Raw genomic sequence first — 21234 nt, forward strand, 5'->3', positions numbered from 1 at the left:
TCCGAAAAAGCAGAAGATGAAGCAGAAGGATAACTGGTTGAAGTAGGGCGAGACGTCTTGACTTGTTCCCAGGAAGTGAACAAGTCCTGGATGGAACGCACAATGTCATCAGCACCCTACAAAGAAAAATGCCAACATTGGGGGCTTTCACTACAATAAACGAAGCGAAAATGAAAGTGAGGCAAAAGGTTACCTCATCAGCAATCTTGGGAAGTTCAGGCATATCACCAGTTGGCTCCACCACCTGTGGGGACTTCTCCTTATCTGGGCGAGAAGACTTTGCCACAACGGACAGGCCCATGGGAGCCTCTGCATAATTCAAGAAGCAACGAATCAGAAACCAGTAGCACAAGCAAAGGTAAAATATCAAAATATGTATTACCTTCTGGTTCGACATTTGGGGGGTCAGCGCCCTGAGAAGAAGGTGGCCCTTCTACTGGTTGTGATGAAGATTTCGGGACTAAGGGTTTCTCTTTAAGCATAGTCCCTTCATCAGCTAATTTGGACGAAGTAGCTTTAGCAGAAGATGGTGAAACAGGAGTTACTAAAACCAAGGCCTTCGAAGGAAAGGCTAAACTTTTCTGAGAATTTCAGGTAAACCATTATTACATAGAAAAGTATGTTTGTGAATAAACAAATTCAATTACCTTTCTCCTAAGGATGAGAGGAGCGTCATCATCATCATCATTTTCATCCCGCAAAATGGGGATGTCGAAGCTAGCCGTTTGCGGCTTAAGGTACCTTTAGCTATTGTAGCCTTGGTAGGTGGAGAAGCAGATGGACGGATAGGACGTTTAGAGCAAGCAGGGGAGGAAGGATTCCTAATGGACACAGTGGTGACCAAAATAGGAGAAGTAGAGGAAGTGTCTGGCTGATCCAGTAAATGGAAGGCACGATTAGCATCAGTTGCAAACAATCTGCGTTTTACTGATGGCCAGAGCTGTTCAAAAAGAGGATGGACGGCACAGCTAGAATTGAAAGGGGCTAATGAAAATTTTCTCGTCAAAAGAATGTTGCGAGCATCTACAGCTTGTGCTTCTGCCTTATTAATAGTGTGAAAACGATCTGTCAAATTTTTGGAGTAGCAAGGAGGAACAGGCTAAGTTTGGCCAAAACCAAGTTGACGAGCAAAAAATTGGGGAGTATATATTTCAACCCCATCCTTGGCATTGGTTCCAGTTAAAATATCGTGGAACAATTCCCTCCCAATCAAAAATTGAACCCAAACAAGCAGAGAGGTGCTCGCACTATCCAGGGTAGATGGAGGTTGCACATAATCTGGAGTTAAGTGAGCAAGAAAAGGAAAGAAGGAAGGAATCGAATTTAAGGTATAAAAGAATGAAAAAATGTCCCCATTGGACATATTTACAGGTTTCAATGGGTCAATGGCTAGCCCATAGCAGTTAGCAAAATGAAGGGAAATGGATGAAGCGCCATGTGGTGGAAAGTATGCTCTCAACCACAGTTGAGTGAACCAAAGGGGCCCACTGCCAGTGGGAGATGCACCATTCTTCAGTTGAGATTGAAAGGAAGCCATGCCTCTATAAAGGACAGCTAAAAAGAAGGAACATAAGTTCAAAGGCCTAACACGCGCCAATTCATGCGCTATGGGTAAGTAGCTCATAGAAGGTTTCATATTTGGCACGCAGAGAATATATTTACAGAGCCAAATTTGAAGAAAGGCCACACGCTCAGTGTGGGAAGGTTCAGTGCTTGAATGATTATAAAAGCCTTGCATGCTTGAATAGGACTCAGTAAGCTTCTTGTCAAATTTCGGGCCAACACTGGAAATCAAAATACCAGGAAAGATGGTATCGTCCAAAGGCGGAAGATTTACTAGGGCTCCAACGTCCCTTAAAGTAATAGACATGGGATCAAGAGGGAAAACGAAGGTATTATATTCAGAAGACCAAAAACTCAAAGCAATCGGAAAAAGCACTGAGTCGAAAATTGGGGAGTTGAAGAGAAATTTCTAATAAGTCCGAAATCCTAGCACGATCAAAAATCACCTTTGTAGGGCCATGATTCACAAGACATGCATGCCATCTATGAAAAATAACATCAGCTTTGGGCCAAGTGTGAATACCTTTTTCGCGAATCGGCCTCAATAGCAGAGAGTTCAAGAACGGAGGGTCTTGAGTGCAAGGGAACAGCTGACCCACCGCCACTTGTCCAACGGCTTCGGCATTATTGAATGATGGATCCAGATAGAATTCATTGAGGTCAGCATTGGCTTGTGCAAGGAAGTTTGGATTTACATACGGCCTAGTAAGGATTTTCTGGAAATCTTCGAAACTAAAAGAATCATCAGATTGAGTTTGTGAAGTCGCCATTGGGTGCAAAGTACAGTTTTGTTAAGATTTGCCTAAAAAACATTGTAGAGAAGTAAGAAGATGAACAGTAAAATAGTGAGGAGGAAACGCGAAATATAGAGACGTGGTTTAGTGGTGCGATGAAAGGGCGTGTCTTTTGGGTTAATAAGGGTTTGTAACGTTGTACCTTTTCAAGCTATAGAAGGAAATAATGATTGAAATTCTTGGGAATTTCAAATGTTGCTGGAAAATACAAAATGAATCTGGCAAAGATTAATAATTGGTATTAATTTTGCCATATTGGGGGGTAATTGTTGACATACTAAAAGTGCAGCCCAAATCAAATAGCGCAAAGAGTGAAGCCCAATTGGGGAGTCCAGGATAAAGGTTCGAACAGGATTATTGATGAATGCAATGGAAGCCCACGAAAACAGTAACATCATTGCCCAAGCTTGCAAGACGCCCAGAATCTGAGCGAATGGAGTACCTTACGGTCGCCCAGAGCGATGACCTCGTTCTCGCCCAAACCTTCGAATCGCCCAGGATCTTAGCAAACATAAAATATTATGGCTATCCAGAATAGCAGTTATCGAAGTAGTTATTGAGTAATCTTATCACATTCCACGATTCAAGGAGCCCAGTTGAAGGCAGTTGAACGACAAAGAGTAATGACAGCAGTTAGAGACGACAGTTCCACGACAAGTTAGCCACCATAAAGAAAGTGGGTAGTTATAAAGCAATCAAGCTGTTTCCAAGTGGTTTATCACATTCCACGATTTAAGGAGCCCGGTTGAAGGCAGTTGAACGACAAAGAGTAATGGCAGCAGTTAGAGACGATAGTTCCACGACAAGTTAGCCACCATAAAGAAAGTGGGTAGTTATAAAGCAATCAAGCTGTTTCCAAGTGGTTTGTCACGAGGAAGTCATCAAGGGAATATAAAAAGGAAGAGAAGACACAGAGAAAAGGCCCGAATCAAACACTCTCAAACAGAGAATATGTAATTTTAATTTCTTAGCTTAAATTTAAACACTTCTTTTAGTACTCGTGTGTTTGCGCCCCTTGGAGGCATTCTGTTTATTTCTAATTGTAAATCATCGCCAATAAAACACCCATTTTTTGGGACTTTATCTCAAGAGGTCTGTTCCTTACACAATCGTCTGATCCCCTTTTTAATTGCTAGAGACTACCCACGCGAAACAGTATCAAATATGGAAGAAAATAAAATGGGCTTTCGCCACGAGGTTTAATTGTCGGGCTCAATTTTCATAGGCACATGCGGGATAAGTCGAATTGAGCTCAACAACTAATTCTCGTGGCATTTAGGAGCAAATCTTATTTTCCGTCCATGTGTTGGGCTCTCAAGAGTTGGCACGTCGAGCCAATAATTTGTTTGAGCTCATTTCTACCCCTTTATGAATGATGAACTAATGAACTATTAAACGATTTTAGCAATTAAAGTGAATTATGGTTTATGCATTTCTATTTTCCATTTCTATAGGAAAATAATTTTGGGTCCGTTTGATTGCAAGAATGAAATTTTGGTGAAAAGAAAACGAATTTCAAGAAATTGAATTGCACAGAACTTGTTTTTCTGAGAATTGTCAATTAAATTATTTGATTGATATTATTTTCTACTTGGAAAATGTTGAATTTTCTATCTTTTAGTGTTCGTTTGGTTTTTTTTTTTTTTATGAAAATTGTAAGTTAAAGGGATAAAATTTGTTACAATTGGGGATAGAATTTATTGCAATTGTCAAAAAAAAAAAAGACCATGGAAAACCAATTTCCACTAAAATCAAAGGAAAATCAATTCCACCAAAACTTGGAAAAATGGGTCACATGAGGGTTGGGTGGAAAACTAATTCTATACAAAATTTTGCCCATCAAACATACTATTTGAGTGGAAAATAGTGCCTATCAAACAGGCCTACTAGTACGAGCTTTGATTGACGTACCTCTATGGACAATATTGAAACACAATACACTTAAAATCAACCAATATTTACACAACAGAAGCAATTCTCGTATCACCCCCAAGTCAATATCCAAGAAACTCACCACAAACAATGTTCAATAAAACAAATGAATCTCTAATTTGACAGCACCAAAGTGGCAAAGTCCCAAATTATTTGAAATCTAACACAAAATGCCAAAATCCTAAGGGCAAAAAATATTGCACAGTAAAATATACAATTAAGAAAATTCCACATACACTATTTCCAAACCACGTCCATTTCCTTAATAAGTTACTTTACTTCCTCTACAAATCAAACCCGTTCAATTCTTTTCCTGTGCCACTCGTTGCTCTGAATAATCAGCTCTATATGGGTATGTTTAGAAATTTGTAGAAAAAATTTCTAAAATTTTTTTATTATTGTTATTATTTAAGTTAATTTTTCAAATTGTATGTTTAATCATAGAATTAAGCTCAGTTCTGTTGCTGAATTGGTAAAGATTGATATTTAATGTCATTGACACGCAAGATATTTTGTGGTTTCTGTAGAAAACAACAAACCAAAGTGATACACCAACAATCAAAAGAGAAGAAGAAAACGGCAGTAAAGAATGGAAGAAGGGTGAGCCTCCAAACTTAGGTTTAACAATGTGAGTTACAATGGTTTATTTACTACAATATAAGAAAATATAAAAGACAATACTACCCTTAACCTAATCTATATATTACATTAACATCTCTCCTCAAACTCACGATGCTACAACGAAAAGCAACGGGAGTTTGACAAACAAAAAACAAAAACCAAAAACCGAATGGGACTTCATGAAGATCAACAAGCTGCAACGATGAACAACGAAAGATAGGGTGATGATGCCAGACTGCAGATAACCAATGAAACCACACAATCTCAGCTTAACCAAACGGATGCAAATTTCCAAATGAACCATATCAATTCCAAGAACTGACTATGCCAAATTCCAAACTCCAGATAAACTGGACAAACGAAATTTCCAAATCCCGTGAATCGGGCATGCAAACGAAATTTCCAAATCCTGTGAACGAGCATCGAATGAAATTTGCATCACGAACTGAGCACACAAATTTTCCATCCCACGAACTGGGCAGATACCAAAGCTAACACCACATCCCTATCTTTCTAGCCAAAATGCACTCCTTTTATTTTGGGAACCCAAAACATAATCTAACAACCCATTAACCCAATAATCACTAACCCAGCAGGCCCAACACAAACTAACCAATATATATAAACCAAAACCCAAACAATACCAATATCCAAACTAAAATTCCAATGCCAACATGGCCCATTCACCAATCTACAGCCCACAAATTTTGGCCCAATTACATCCAAAACCTGATCCAAATCTACAACAATTTTTTGTCCAATTAAAACAACTGGCCCAACATAACAAATCCAAAAACCCACACACCAAACCCAATTCCATCTCCAGCAGTCCAGTACCCATCTACAGGCTACAGCCCAATCCAATTACATCCAAAACCCTTCCCCTACAACGTCCATAAATCGAGCCAGAACCAGTCGCCGACCACCACCAGAAAATGAAGCTACTGTGATCTGCCACTTTTTTCATTTTAAGTCCAACCACCCACTGTCCAAACAAAACACACAACTCAAGATTCACAATAATTTCAATGCACCTTCCAGGCTTCCACAATAACAAACCACTATCTCTAATACATACTGCCCATATTTCAACCTACCAGATTTACTTTGAAAATTGCCGAAAAACAAGCCACCAACCTGGACTAAAGTTCAAATCTGACCAAAAAACTAGCCATGGACGTACAACCCCAGCCGCTACGGAGCAATACATTAAAGCAGCAGCGCCAAAACCTGCCATCTACCACATCACCGGACCTCTATGGCCACAACCCATTCCGACAACCCACACACAAGAAGCTTCAACACATCTATTCCGACAACCAAAGCACCCACCATGACCAAAACATACAAACCATAGAGAAACCATTTACACCATAGTGATGTGGTTCACAGGAAGAGTCCGACCAAAACAAGTTTTAAACCACAGAGACTGAAGAAATTTTTGACCGCCGGACGAGCTGCTCGAGGCCGCTCGCCGGACGAGCAAAGGCTTACAAATTTAACCCAAGAATCAAACCCGCTCTGATACCATGTAGAAAACAACAAACCAAAGTGATACACCAACAATCAAAAGAGAAGAAGAAAACGGCAGTAAAGAATGGAAGAAGGGTGAGCCTCAAACTTAGGTTTAACAATGTGAGTTACAATGGTTTATATACTACAATACAAGAAATATAAAAGACAATACTACCCTTAACCTAATCTATATATTACATTAACAGTTTCGACTACTTGGAGATTATAAAATAATTACACAATTTAGTTTGATTTCATTGTAATGAAGTTAATTTGTTTTAATTATTCATGAGTCGTGTTTTTTGCACAAGAATTAGTATCAGTTCTGTAGCTGAATTAGTAAAGCTCGATAATTTGACGTCATTGAAACTCAACATTCGTGGTTTCCACTAATTGGAGATAATTATAATAAATAAAGCATGTAATCGTCATCAGGTGCTTGATAATTATTTTATTTATTTATTTATTTTTTTTAGGGTGGGGAACTATGAGGAATTTCTGAATTTGTATTTTAAGGTGGAGATCCAATAATTGTGAACATTTTCGTTGCATATTCAATCTAAGCCTTTGTTTGTCACTCATTATTTGAAGAATTAAAGAGTTTTGAATAGTATTTTTTTGAAAAATGTGAGGTTAAAAGGTAATGAAACTTTATTGGTTTGTGTGTAGAATATTTTATTATGTGAATGTGTGGTGGAGAATAATAATATGCAACAATAATGTTCACAATTCTAGGATCTCCAACTTCACCACGATTTGAATGTTTTGTTGGCCATAAGTTGCTTGATTAATATGAAAGATTTTGAAATATATTTTTTTTTCTATCTTTCCATGCTTTGTAGATCATTGTTTTTTTTATATAGTTTTAGGGATGCATTGACATTCAAAATTTTGTGGTTAATCAAATATAGTGTCCTGGTGTGATGCAGACGTGACCCTTGAAGATTGAAGCAGTTCAGCCCTTAGGGTCAAATTGTGTGGCTGTTATTTATTTTACCAAGTTATTTTATTAGCTTTTCTTTCTGTTATTTTACCAAGTTATTTTATTAGCTTTTCTTTCCATTATTTCCATTATTATGTTGGTCGAGTTTAAGGAATGTTTCCATAAGTTAATTATTATGTTTGTCATTTTTGGTAAGTTTCCTATCTAGAATTTTCCTTAGTATTTTTCATCAATATGGACACATTTTGTAGGGGGACGTTTTTTCATATTGAATTTTAATATCTTTAAGAATTCTCTGCAAGAGTTTTTCTTTGTTCCAGCAATTCCTAGTCCAGATTTCTAGGTTTGTGAAAGAGGTGTGGGATTTTCGTGTACACAAATTCTGCTTCTGTTCTTTCCGCTGCATCATGGTGCCTTTTCATTCTGGCATTGACATTGGACCTCATAACAAATATATCTGCAAAATATTGCGAAAGGTTTAATTAATGATCTTGTGATGTATGCCTTGAGTATTTTTATGGATTTTAAAAGTTTATATTATGCAGAGGAATTTAAAATGGCTGCAACATCGGCATGTGTAGTGGGAAGTGGTTTATCTACACACCGTACTTGTACAAGTTTGAGCAAGGAAATTTATGGAAAGCAGTTTCTCCAATCGACTCACCTTCCATCATTGAGTAAGACATCGAAAACAGTCTCAGGAAGAGCATCAGCGGATCAAAGGCCAAATGAAGGAAGAAGAGCCTTTCTAAAATTGTTGCTTAGTAATTCTGGACTTACCGCTTCTGCATTACAAGGCAATGGAAAAGCTTTTGCTGATGAGCAAGGTGTTTCTAACTCAAGGATGTCTTATTCGAGATTTTTGGAGTATCTAGATAAGGATCGTGTGACAAAAGTAGACTTGTTTGAAAATGGAACCATAGCAATAGTTGAGGCTATCTTTCTAGAGTTGGGCAACCAAGTGCAGAGAGTTCACGTACAATTCCCAGGACTCAGCCAGGAGCTCCTTCAGAAGTTCAGAGAAGAATATTGACTTTGCCCCCCACAATGTTGAAGAGGACTCTAGTTCTCTGTTATTCAACTTGATTGGAAACTTGGCCTTCCCTCTTATCTTGATTGGGGGTCTTTTCCTTCTCTCAAGACGGTCCTCTGGAGGAATGCGTGGCCCTGGTAGGCCAGGTTTTCCCCTTGCCTTTGGTCAATCAAAGGCTAAGTTCCAGATGGAACCAAACACTGGTGTAACATTTGATGATGTAGCTGGAGTAGATGACGTAAAGCAATATTTTATGGAGGTTGTAGAGTTCCTGAAGAAGCCTGAGAGGTTTGCTGCTATGGGTGCATGAATCCCTAAGGGAGTTCTGCTTGTTGGTCCTCCAGGTACTGGAAAGATGTTGCTAGCCAAGGCAATTGCTAGGGAAGCATGTGTTCCAATTTTCTCAATTTCAGGTTCCGAGTTTGTTGAGATGTTTGTTGGTGCTGGTGCCTCACGAGTCCGTGATCTTTTCAAGAAGGCCAAGGAGAATGCTCCCTGCATTGTATTTGTTGATGAAATTGATGCTGTTGGGCGTCAAAGAGGAACGGGAATTGGTGGTGGAAACGATGAAAGGGAACAGACTCTGAACCAGCTATTGACGGAAATGGATGGTTTTGAAGGGAACACTGGTATTATTGTAATTACGGCAACCAACTGTGCAGATATTCTTGACTGTGCATTGTTGAGACCTGGAAGATTTGATAGACAGGTAAAGGTACATTTTATGTTTGTCTATAATTTCAATGTTCTCATATTGATGCACTTTTTAAACTTCGTACAGGTAATTGTTGATGTCCCAGATATTCATGGAAGAACAGATATCTTAAAGGTCCATGCTGGAAATAAGAGGTTTGATTCTAATGTATCTCTTGAAGTGATAGCCATGAGGACACCTGGTTTTAGTGGAGCAGATATTGCTAATCTCTTAAATGAGGCTGCTATTCTGGCAGATCGACATGGAAAATCTGCAATCTCATCTAAAGAAAATGATGATTCAATTGATAGGATAGTAGCCGGAATGGAAGGGACAGTTATGACAGATGGCAAAAGCAAAAGTCTTGTAGCATACCATGAAGAAGGCCATGCCATCTGCGGGTAAGTACTGTAAAGAAGTTCATCTATGGAATTTTTTTTCCCCATACATTAGCAATTTGGCATTTTTATCGTCTTGCTTTTTAGATATAATAGTTAAATCTTGAATCAATCTTATGCTGTGGTTTTTGTCTCCTGTTGTTTGTGAATTGTGAGCTGTAAACTAAATTCTGTGGCTATCTTAATATCATAAACCGAGCCACACCCTAGGCTCCTTATGTTACAGTTATTGCAAATCATGGCTTTCTCGCACCTAGCAAACATCTTACTGGACCAAACCTACATGCTTTTCGGCACAAGCATTTGTTTGGCTGAGTACTTGAAAATTTTGCTATGATTATTTACTAAGCTCAAAAACAATTTATTTCCTGTCTTGGGTAAACAATGTCTGGGCTTAATGCATGTGGCAGCTTAGTATATGTGATTTAAATAACACTCTACTGTTATGTTAGTAGAAGTATAAACGAGGAGTTAAAAATGCTTTACTTGGGAATGCATGTGATCACACTTAAAATATAACCATTTATACATTATGCTTCCTTCAGCTACAACAACAAATTTGGCATCAAATAAATTTGGGATAAGCTATAGGAAACCTTCTTGGTCATTCTGGTTTGTTCGTCCACATCTACCAAGAGATCTAAGGTAACTATTATTAGAAACCACTACAGGCCAAGATAATTTTTAATCTACACCTTTCTCTCCTAATTTTCTAGACCAAAGTCTCATCACTCATATGAACGAGGGCCTCTTTAAATTGGTGCAAATTACGACCCAAGCAAATTCTTCCTTCTTTGTCCTCGGCATCACCTCCACTTGGTGTTATATATTTCTCAATTCTTATCTTATCCATTTTATTATTATGACCCGGCATCCTAGCATCCTCATTTCTGCTATATACATTATATGAACATCTCTACCATTAACAGCTCAACACTGAGAGCCGTAAAACATAGTTGATCTAATTAGTGTTCTATATAATATGCCTTTTAACCCTAGTTAGTGTTCCGGAATAAAGCTGTCCCCCCCAATCATGTCTCCCTGAGTTGCGTATGTTGTGATTCTCCGATCACGTGAAGAGAATATAAAAGAGGAAAAACAATTCTATTTCTACTTGAATAGAATTTACAATGGAGTTTACAAACTCTTAACAAAAAAACCTCTCAAAAGAGTATCACTAACCTCTCTTTTATTTCCTCTCTATTGCCCTCTATTTTTCTCTTCCTCCCATGGGAAGGAATCTCTCTTTATTGTGGCCTTTCCTCTCAATTTTTGTGGCTTAATATTCTCTTGGTAAACACCCCTATTTATAGAGAAAAATTGATGCACACCGCCATAATTTTATGGCCCAAAAACTGCCTGCCAAACCGCCTCATATTGGCCAAAATTTGCTTGTCAAACCGCCTCAATTTTCTGGTCCAAAAATTGCCAGCCAACTGCCTAAAAATTCTGCTAAAGAGCTGCCATGAAAATGCATGAAACCAGGCTGTTTTCATGCAAATTTCCCGCTGTAATTTAATGCATGAATCAGAAAATGGTGGCTGCAACGTGTGAGGCGGTTGGGAGCTTCTAGCATGTGGGAGGTAAGGTGGCTGGAGAGTTTTAATTGAATTTGTCTTCTTCTCTTCCATGCATGAATGTTGGTGGAACTTCCTTGCTTATTAAGCAATTGAATTTTCAACAATTTTGGCATGGAAGGATCTTGAATGCGGCTAGAACTTATCAATTCTCCCCCTCCAGTCGCATTTAAACCAATTGTTATATGACAACCAACCCGGCTATATCTCTGCATAGCTCTAACTTCTCCTTCGGAACCACCTTTGTTAACATATCTGATGGATTCTCATGGGTGTGAATCTTCACAAGTCTCAACAGCTGTTGATCCATCACCTCTCTTATCCAGTGATAACGAATGTTGATGTGTTTTGTTCGAGAGTGATACATTGAGTTCTTACTCAAGTCAAGAGCACTCTGATTATCACAATGTACTTTGTACTCTTTTTGCTTGATCCCTAGTTCTTGGAGAAATCGCTTTAACCACAACATTTCTTTACCAGCTTCGGTCGCTGCAATATATTCTGCTTCTGTTGTGGATAAAGCAACACACTTTTGTAGTCTTGACTGCCATGAAACAGCTCCCCCTGCAAAAGTGTAAAGAAATCCTGAAGTAGATTTTCTACCGTCAAGATCTCCTGCCATATCTGCATCTGTATAACCTTCCAAGATTGGATCAACTCCCCCATAGCACAGACATATCTTTGATGTACCTTTGAGGTATCTGAGAATCCACTTGACAGCCTCCCAATGCTCCCTTCCAGGGTTAGAGAGAAAACGACTCACCATGCCCACTGCATGGGCAATATCTGGCCTTGTACATACCATGGCTTACATCAGGCTTCCAACTGCTGAAGAATAAGGTACCGATGACATCTCCTCTATCTCTTTCTTGGATGAGGGACACGAATTCTTGCTCAACTTGAAGTGGTTGGCCAGTGGAATGCTGACAGGTTTGGCATTATGCATGTTGAATCTCTTGATCACTCGTTCAATATATTTTTCCTGTGATAGCCACAACCATTTGTTCTTCCTATCTCGAGTTATGTGCATTCCCAATATCTGTTGAGCTGGGCCTAAGTCCTTCATGTCGAAGGACTTGGAGAGTTCCATCTTCAGCTGTCTGATTATTGTTGCATCTTGTCCGACGATCAACATGTCGTCTACATACAATAAAAGAGCAACGAGATTGAGATCCGAAAAGTGTTGAATATAAACACACTGATCTGCAACCGTTCTTTTATAACCATGACTCACCATGAACGAGTCAAACTTTTTGTACCACTGCCTGGGTGCTTGCTTAAGACCATACAAGCTCTTCTTTAGCTTGCAAACGAAGTTTTCTTTTCCTGAAACTTCAAAACCTTCTGGCTGCTCCATATAAATTTCTTCATATAAATCACCATGATGAAATGCAGTCTTGACATCCATTTGTTCAAGCTCTAAATTCAAACTGGCTACTATTCTAAGAATAACTCGAATCGAGGCCATCTTTACAACAGGTGAGAAAATCTCATCAAAGTCAATTCCTTTCTTCTGAAGAAATCCTTTGACTACCAAACGGGCTTTATGTTTCACCACCTTTCCGCTGCCATCTTTCTTGAGCTTGAAAACCCATTTATTCCTCAGTGCCTTCTTTTCGTTCGGAAGCTCAACCAGCTCATACGTCTGATTTTTCTGCAATGACTCCATCTCATCCTGCATTGCTTGGATCCACTTAACTTTGTCCACGTGAGTTTGTACTTCCTGAAAGGTCTCCGGCTCTCCTTCGTCAGTAAGCAGAATATACTCTGATTCTGGATATCTCGTTGATGGAATCCGTCCTCGGTCAGATCTTCTTGTCTGTGGATCGTTGGTTTTAGGAGGTACACCATCATCTGGTCGATGTGATGGTCTCGCAGCTTCTAGCGGAGAGGATTGTGACTCCCCCTGGTCATTATCCTCTTCTTCTTCCTCCTCCTGTTCTGCTTCTAGCATTTCTTCGTGCACATCATCATTATCTGTGGTGAATTGTGCTGGCACTGGATTTGGAGCAATATTCTGGGCACCAATATTTGAATTTGGAGACATTGTGGGTTTTTCAATGTCTTTCAATGTTTGGTTTTCATGGAACACCACGTCCCTACTTCTAATGACTTTCTTTGCCTTTGGGTCCCATAATCTGTATCCAAATTCCTCATCTCCATAGCCTATAAAGATGCATGGAGTAGTCCTTACATCAAGCTTCTGTCTTAGCTCCTTGGATACATGTGCAAAGGCTAAACAGCCGAACACTCTCAAATGAGAGTAGGAGGGATTTTTACCAAACCATACTTTCTCCGGAATCTCAAAATTCAATGGTACTGATGGCGATCTGTTGACCAGGTAACAGGCGGCTCAAACAGCTTCTCCCCAAAATGGCTTTGGCAGCTTAGCCATACTCATCATGCTTCTAACCTTTTCCATGATCATCCGATTCATCCTTTCGGCGACTCCATTATGCTGTGGGGTGCGTGGGACCGTCCTCTCATGTCGAATGCCGTATCTTCTGCAGTAGGCATCGAACTCTCCAGAAGTGTACTCGTAGGGGCGGAGCTAGGATCGATCTACAAGTTGGGCTAATACCTAACAAGTTTGGCTAACATGTAAAAAAAATATAAATTTACACATAAAAAAAAATTTTTTTTTACTAAAAAAATTTTTTTTTTTGCCCTAAAAATATTAAGTGGGCTTCAGAGGGGACTGGGCTACAACCCAGCCCAGTCCCCCCTTAGATCCGCCCCTGTGTACTCGCCTCCATTATCCGTACGGAGACACTTCAACTTCTTTCCTGTTTCACGCTCTATCATGGCATGAAACAATTCGAAGTAATCCAATACTTGGTCCTTCATCTTTAGGAAATATACCCACACCTTTCGAGAAGCATCATCAATGAACGTTAGAAAATATTTGTTACTGCCTAGCGATTCAACCTCCAAGGGACCACAAACATCAGAGTGTACCAGACTAAGCAACTCTGATCTTCTCGTCGAAGAGAAATTGAAGGAGACTCTATGTTGCTTCCCAAACAGACAGTGACTGCAAGGATCTAGAGCAGCTTCTTTTGCAACAGTGATTAGCTCCTTCTTTGTCAAAGTAGACAAACCCTTCTCACTCATGTGACCGAGTCTCTGGTGCCACAAATTCTGAGAAGCTTCACGTTCCACTACGTTGAAGCTTTCTGCACACATTTTCACATGAGTTTTGTATAAACTGCCACAAATATGTCCTCAAGCGACAACCATGGAACCTTTCATCATTTTCCATGTGCTATTGCTAAAGTGACTAACATAGCCCTGTTTGTCAAGGGCTATTCTCGAAAGTAGATTCAGCCGAAGATCTGGTACATGTCGAACATCCTTCAGGGTCATTTTACACCCGAGGCTCATCTGTATCTGAATATCACCAATTCCTACGATCTCAGAAGAACTGGTATTTCCCATCTTCACTGCACCAAAGTCGCATGCTTTGTATGTTGTGAATAAATCTCTGCATGGAGTGGCGTGGTAAGATGCTGCAGTATCTATCACCCACTTAACATCTTGGTTTGAGACGTGAAGACATGTATCCTCATCATTGGAACAAATAGTCACCTCTCCAGGAATAGTGACTAGTGTCTCTCCTTCCTTGTTCTTCGGCTGCGAACTGTGCTGACCTTGCTCTCGTAGCAATTTTCGACAGTTCTTCTTCAAGTGGCCCATCACACCACAATAGTAGCACTTGTAGGTAGGTTTCCTTCCATCTATGGATCTACCTCTACTTTTGCTTCTGCCTCTCCCCCTGTCTCGAACGACTCCTTGCTGTCTACCCCGGTTCTCTGTGACAAGGGCATGTGACTGGTCCGCGTCGACGTCTTTTCTCCTGGCCTCTTCATTAAACAGGGCATCCTTGACCATAGACATGGTAAGTTTGCCATCAGGGGCTGAGTTGCTGAGAGATACTACGAGCGTCTCCCAGCTATCAGGAAGAGAAATTAAAAGTAATAAGACTTGTATTTCATCCCCGAGCGGCATCTCCACAGATGACAACTGGTTTACCAGGCTCTGGAATTCACTGGTGTGCTCAGCAACTGAAGTTCCACTCTTTAACTTCAGATTCACCAAACGCCTCATCAACAGGGCTTTGTTCCGAGCAGTCTTGGCCTGGTACATGTCCTCCACAGTCTTCCAGAGGGCATATGCATCTGTCTCATGTGCCACATGGTGAAAGACACTATGGTCAATCCATTGTCGAATTTGACCGATAGTTTTCCTAATTAGCTTCTTCCACTCTGTCTCCTTAGTAGGATCGGGTTTACTCCTTCAGCTTCTAGGGGGTCATACAAATCTTTACAACTGAGGAGGTCTGCCATCCGAGGCCTCCACAGTGTGTAATTGGTGGCAGTAAGCTTAATCATAGCTCCCGATGAAGATTCCTTCATGGCTTAGGCTTGATCTAAATCGAAGCTATATCAAAAACTACGAGGGTCAATTGATAAACCTCGCTCTGATACCACTTGTTGTGATTCTCCGATCACGTGAAGAGAAAATAAAAGAGGAAAAACAATTCTATTTCTACTTGAATAGAATTTACAATGGAGTTTACAAACTCTCAACAAAAAAACCTCTCAAAAGAGTATCACTAACCTCTCTTTTATTTCCTCTCTATTGCCCTCTATTTTTCTCTTCCTCTCATGGGAAGGAATCTCTCTTTATTGTGGCCTTTCCTCTCAATTTTTGTGGCTTAATATTCTCTTGGTAAACACCCCTATTTATAGAGAAAAATTGATGCACACCGCCATAATTTTATGGCCCAAAAACTGCCTGCCAAACCGCCTCATATTGGCCGAAATTTGCTTGTCAAACCGCCTCAATTTTCAGGTCCAAAAATTGCCAGCCAACTGCCTAAAAATTCTGCCAAAGAGCTGCCATGAAAATGCATGAAACCAGGCTGTTTTCATGCAAATTTCCAGCTGTGATTAATGCATGAATCAGAAATGGTGGCTGTCAACTTTGTGTGAGGCGGTTGGGAGGTTCTAGCATGTGGGAGGTAAGGTGGCTGGAGAGTTTTAATTGAATTTGTCTTCTTTGCATGCATGTGGTTGATTTTTCAATTTCTTCAGCTGGAAGAAACTTCAAAATGCGGCTGGAACTTATCAGCGTATAATATGAAAGTTCAATTCATATACTTCAGGATATAGATTCTTGATTTTTTTTTTTTTTTTTCCAAAAGCAAGTTCGGCATCCTTTATTCTTTGTTTTTAATATAATCAGGGTACAAAATTATCTAAGTTTTGCTTGTGTTGTCGTGCAGAACACTAACTCCAGGGCATGACCCTGTTCAAAAGGTCACTTTGGTACCACGTGGTCTGGCTCGTGGTTTGACCTGGCTCGTTCCTGCAGATGACCCTACCTTGATATCCAAGCAGCAACTCTTTGCCAGAATTTTTGGTGGGCTAGGTGGAAGAACTGCTGAAGAAATCATATTTGGTGAGCCTGAGGTGACTACTGGAGCAGCTGGTGATTTACAACGGATTACGGGTTTGGCCAGGCAGGTAAACATTCTTTTTCAATTCCTTGTGGTCTAGGATTCTGGAATAAATCATTTAAATCATTAACTTTTTGGATTATTAACTTGGTCATTTTATTAAAACGTTATGATTCCTTGGTAGATGGTTGTCACTTTTGGCATGTCCGAACTAGGGCCATGGTCGCTCATGGACTCCTCGGGTCAAAGTGCTGATGTCATAATGAGAATGATGGCAAGGAATTCAATGTCAGAGAAACTTGCTGAAGATATTGTTGCTGCCGTTAAGAGGATATCAGGTAGTGCATATGAAATTGCCTCGAGGCAATTCCAGAACAACCGTGAAGCAATGGATAAGATAGTGGAGGTCCTCCTCGAGAAGGAAACAATGAGTGGAGATGAATTTCGAGCAATGCTTTCAGAATTTGTTGAGATTCCTGCTGAAAATGGCGTCCTTCCTACACCTTCTTCTGTAACTGTATAATATCCTGAATATATATGGTAACCCCAGAGCAAATTCCAATTACACAGCCCTAATTGATCTGATGCTCTATATGATATTTTATTTTATTTATTTTTTGCTTCTGATATAGCAATTCCCACATAGAAAATTTTATGTCCAAAGATTTAGATTTATAGCTTTGTATTTCATATGACGATTAGTGTAGCCAATGGAGTGTCTTTATTAAATCACCAGTCTTTATTTCACCATCTTGTGATAAATTGTGTTGAGAATGACTTTGCAAGTGGCCGGTTATGCATTACTGCATTTTCTCTGTCATTGGAGCTTAGGTAAATAGATTCTGATGCGGTTTCATAATGGAGTACTTTTTAATAAAAATTGTAAATAAAAAATCAGTACGTTTTGCATGTGAAAGTGTGTGTATTGAACATTAAATTTAAATCAATAAATGTTTATTCTCTAGCCGTTAGGTTTTTCGATGAGATGGTTCGATATAAGACAGTTGTGAAAATTATAAATGTGACATATATGGATAACTTGATGTTTGGATGTTGCATGAACACTGTATATTTTTTATGTTGTTGGCAAAATTCATATTTTACAGTTTATGAAAGTTGATGTTGCAATAGAGGGGGGAAGAAATTAAACACTTACTTACTCGCGTATGTATAAGACCGAATTCATTCGATTTCTAAAAAAGATTACTAATCCTTAACTTTTCGAGGAATCCTTCATCAGTGGTCAAGTAACAGGTGTTCTGAATCAATCAATGAAGTTCATTTTTCAAAAGCATCATCAGAAAAAGTTTTTTGAAACAGCAGAAAAAGAAATCTACTTTGTCAATGAACCCTCCTTTCAGAATCTTATTAAATTGTAAATCCCTCACACGAAAAATTTCAACACTCTAATTTTGATGAATGATTCACTGAGTTTTTGTTAGGCTTACGTTTATAAATAATGGTGTCTCAGGAAATCTTGTATTGTAACCCTCGTTAAACATTCTAAGAAAAGGGTTGAGATGCCTCGAGCAATTTAGGAAAATCAGAGAAAACATCTAAATGAACGATTTGAGGATAGTAATTAAATGCAGTATCACTAATATACAAATTTTCATCAATAAAAGATAATCACCAACGAAAATTTAACAGCTATTTTTGAAGTTGGTAAAAGTTACTAACACATATTAATTTTTGTAAATCATATCTGACAGAAATCCTATCGGCGATTACCGAACTCAACATCATCGGAATGTTGTTGGTGGCAACACAAACCGAACATTCAGCGAAAAACGGTGAAAGAAAACATGGAACAGACTTTGCAAATCCAACACAGCCTAAATATCATCCCTACACTTGCATTTATAGTTGTGAACGATTTTGCAACAAAGAATTTTATTTACTTATTTATTTTGTAAATGAGTTAGCACTGATGAATTGTATAAATTTACATTTATAGTTGTTTAATTTTTTTTCAATTAGTTATAAGAAATAATCACTGTTAGTAATAAATATACCCAATAATCAGTGATAATGGTTGATAATTTTACCAAGTGATTTGATAAACACTTACTAAGCCAACACGTGCTTTATTGCAGTTTGTCGTTTTCGTAGGAAGCGGAATACCTGACAAAGAAAAACCCTGTTCAAGAGATCTCGTTCGGTACGAGACCAGAGGAAACTGAAACGGCAATTGGTAGCCAAAAGACCTGCCTTAGAATTGGGTTTTTGGGAATTTTAGATAAGGATCGGTGATAACTCTGAAGAAGAAGAATCAGAGGTGTACCAGATTGCTTTTCTAATTACGTATAAAGTCTTTGTCTCGTCTTTCTTGACTAAGCCAACATGTGCTTTATTGCATTTTGTCGTTTTAACGTGTTCTCCATGATCCTTTATGTTGATATAGAAGTGATACCAAATCCGGAACCCAGATTTTTTATTTTTATTTTATTTTCGGTCTTTTGTTAGAGAATTGGGTGAGCAAGGACACCATAGTTGTATTTTTCGAATGAATTAATTTAAGTTGACAGAGATGCATGATAGTAACATTGACCTACACTCATAATGTGCACATGACCCGCATGCATTAAAAACTCCCAAAAAAAAAATGTGGGCCCTCCTATTGTGAGTGTTTAGTCAGGGTGCATGTCAACCATTTTCGATCAGTGTAACTTGGTTATTTTTGAATTGACCCAGCTGACACAAGGAGACATTATTTTCACATTTCCATTCCAATTTTCATAGTACGTGGTGCCCACTTTTGAAATTATTGTATCATTTTGACCAAGATAGCTACCATTTTTTTGACTTTTTTATGGATCATTCACGTCATTCTCCAAAATTGCCCTTGACATGTTATTATGCCCTTCTTGATCCCTAATCTTTTTAAAATACATTTCTCTTTCTTTCTTTTGTTTAATCACAAATAATTAAATAAAATAATATTACGCCTAAACAAAAAACTCTTTCTTAATATTTAACAATACATTCTTTATTAAAATACTATTTTAAAATATATTTTTAACTAAAAATGAGACTCAAACAGCCTCTATAGGTAATGGTGTCAATAGACTTGGCTAGATGAGGATAAATGCGTCCAACGGTCTAATAAAGACAAATAAAAGTCTGACAAAGTAGGTTTAAATTTTGAATTGTTTATTTACACTTGTAAAGTATTTCAGAATAACGTGCAATGCATATTCAATTTTGACTAGTATCGACAAAAAGTTGCAAAATATCTTATAAGAGATATTAAGTACTTCTAATAATGAATTTATGACCATTGAGCTTAAAATTTTAAATTAAGTGTTCTTAGCAATCACAAAAACCTTTCTTTTCAATATCAAAAAAATATAATAAAAATAAAAAATCTTCTGAAAACGAAAATTCAGGCCATATTTCATAAGATTGGCTAAGATTTACACTTTTAAGTTATGCAAACTTTAACCTATTTTTATTTTCTTAAGAAAATCTTGGCATTTACTAGAAAATGGGAGAGTATCGGTGGACAATTAAGTCTCACAACACTAATTTTAATTCTTTTGGATCATTTGAAGATGAAATCTCCATTTGTAGTAAAACTTCCACAATTTCCACAATAAAAGATAAGGAAAAATCTAAACATTCAATGGAATAATTTTTCGAGTTTCATAGTCAAGCAAAGTTTGTTTAGTTTTTGGAAAAAGTGAAGCTCATAATGGTGTGATAAGTACCACTCCCTTAAGATAAAACCCCAACCAACACGTTAATCATAAATTACCACAGCAAGTTAGAATAATTTTTTGGACAATTTTATGTTAGAATAATTTTTTGGACAATTTTAACCTATTACAATTCATTTGATTCAATAATACCTTACTTTTCGTTTATCAATATATAATAAATACTAAAAAAAATCATCATCATGTATGAATTTCATGTTATTTATTCCCAATTAATTAACATTCACACTAATCTAGACTTGATGAATCTTGACTTACATAAATCTATAGTTATTATAGATAAATTTATTTCAATTCATGTATCTAGAAATTTTTATAGAATTTTAAAGTCGTTATTAGCAATTAATTCTTATGTATCAAATGTAGTATAAAAAAGGTTGCTCATTTATAATATTTCATCATTTCCTCCCAACAAATTGGTATCAAATATTACTTTTATGACACTTGTAAAATATTTTAGAATAACGTGCAATGTACATTTAACTTTAACTAGTATAGACCAAAAGTTGTAAAATATCTTATAAAAGATACTAAGCACTTCTAATAATGAATTTATGACCATTGAGCTTAACATTTTAAATTAAGTGTTCTTAGAAATCACTAAAACCTTTCTTCTGAATATCAAAAAAATATAATAAAAATAAAAAAAATCTTCTAGAAACAAAAATTCAGGCCATATTTCTAGTCATATATCTAGAAATTTTAATAGTATTTTAAATTCATTATTAGCATCTAATCTTATGTACCAAATGTAGTATAAAAAGATTGCTCATTTGTCATATTCATCATTTAAAAAAAAAAAACTAAATTATTGTAGTTTAGTTTTAAGAGTACAATTTTCTTCTCTTTAATTTATATCCTAAATTTTATTTTCCTTAGATCATTTGAGACTCATCAAATCCTCCCAATAAATTGTTATCAAATATTACTTTTATAACATTTGTAAAACATTTTAAAATAACATGCAAATGACGTTCAACTTTG

General features: G+C 37.7%; 1 pseudogene; it reads left to right on the forward strand.

Moving 5' to 3' along the window:
* Positions 1–7912: 7912 nt before the first annotated feature.
* On the forward strand, positions 7913–17134 carry LOC111373731 (annotated as a pseudogene).
* Positions 17135–21234: the final 4100 nt, after the last annotated feature.

This window comes from Olea europaea, unplaced genomic scaffold (assembly GCF_002742605.1).
Source record: "Olea europaea var. sylvestris unplaced genomic scaffold, O_europaea_v1 scaffold116, whole genome shotgun sequence".
Classification (NCBI taxonomy): domain Eukaryota; kingdom Viridiplantae; phylum Streptophyta; class Magnoliopsida; order Lamiales; family Oleaceae; genus Olea; species Olea europaea.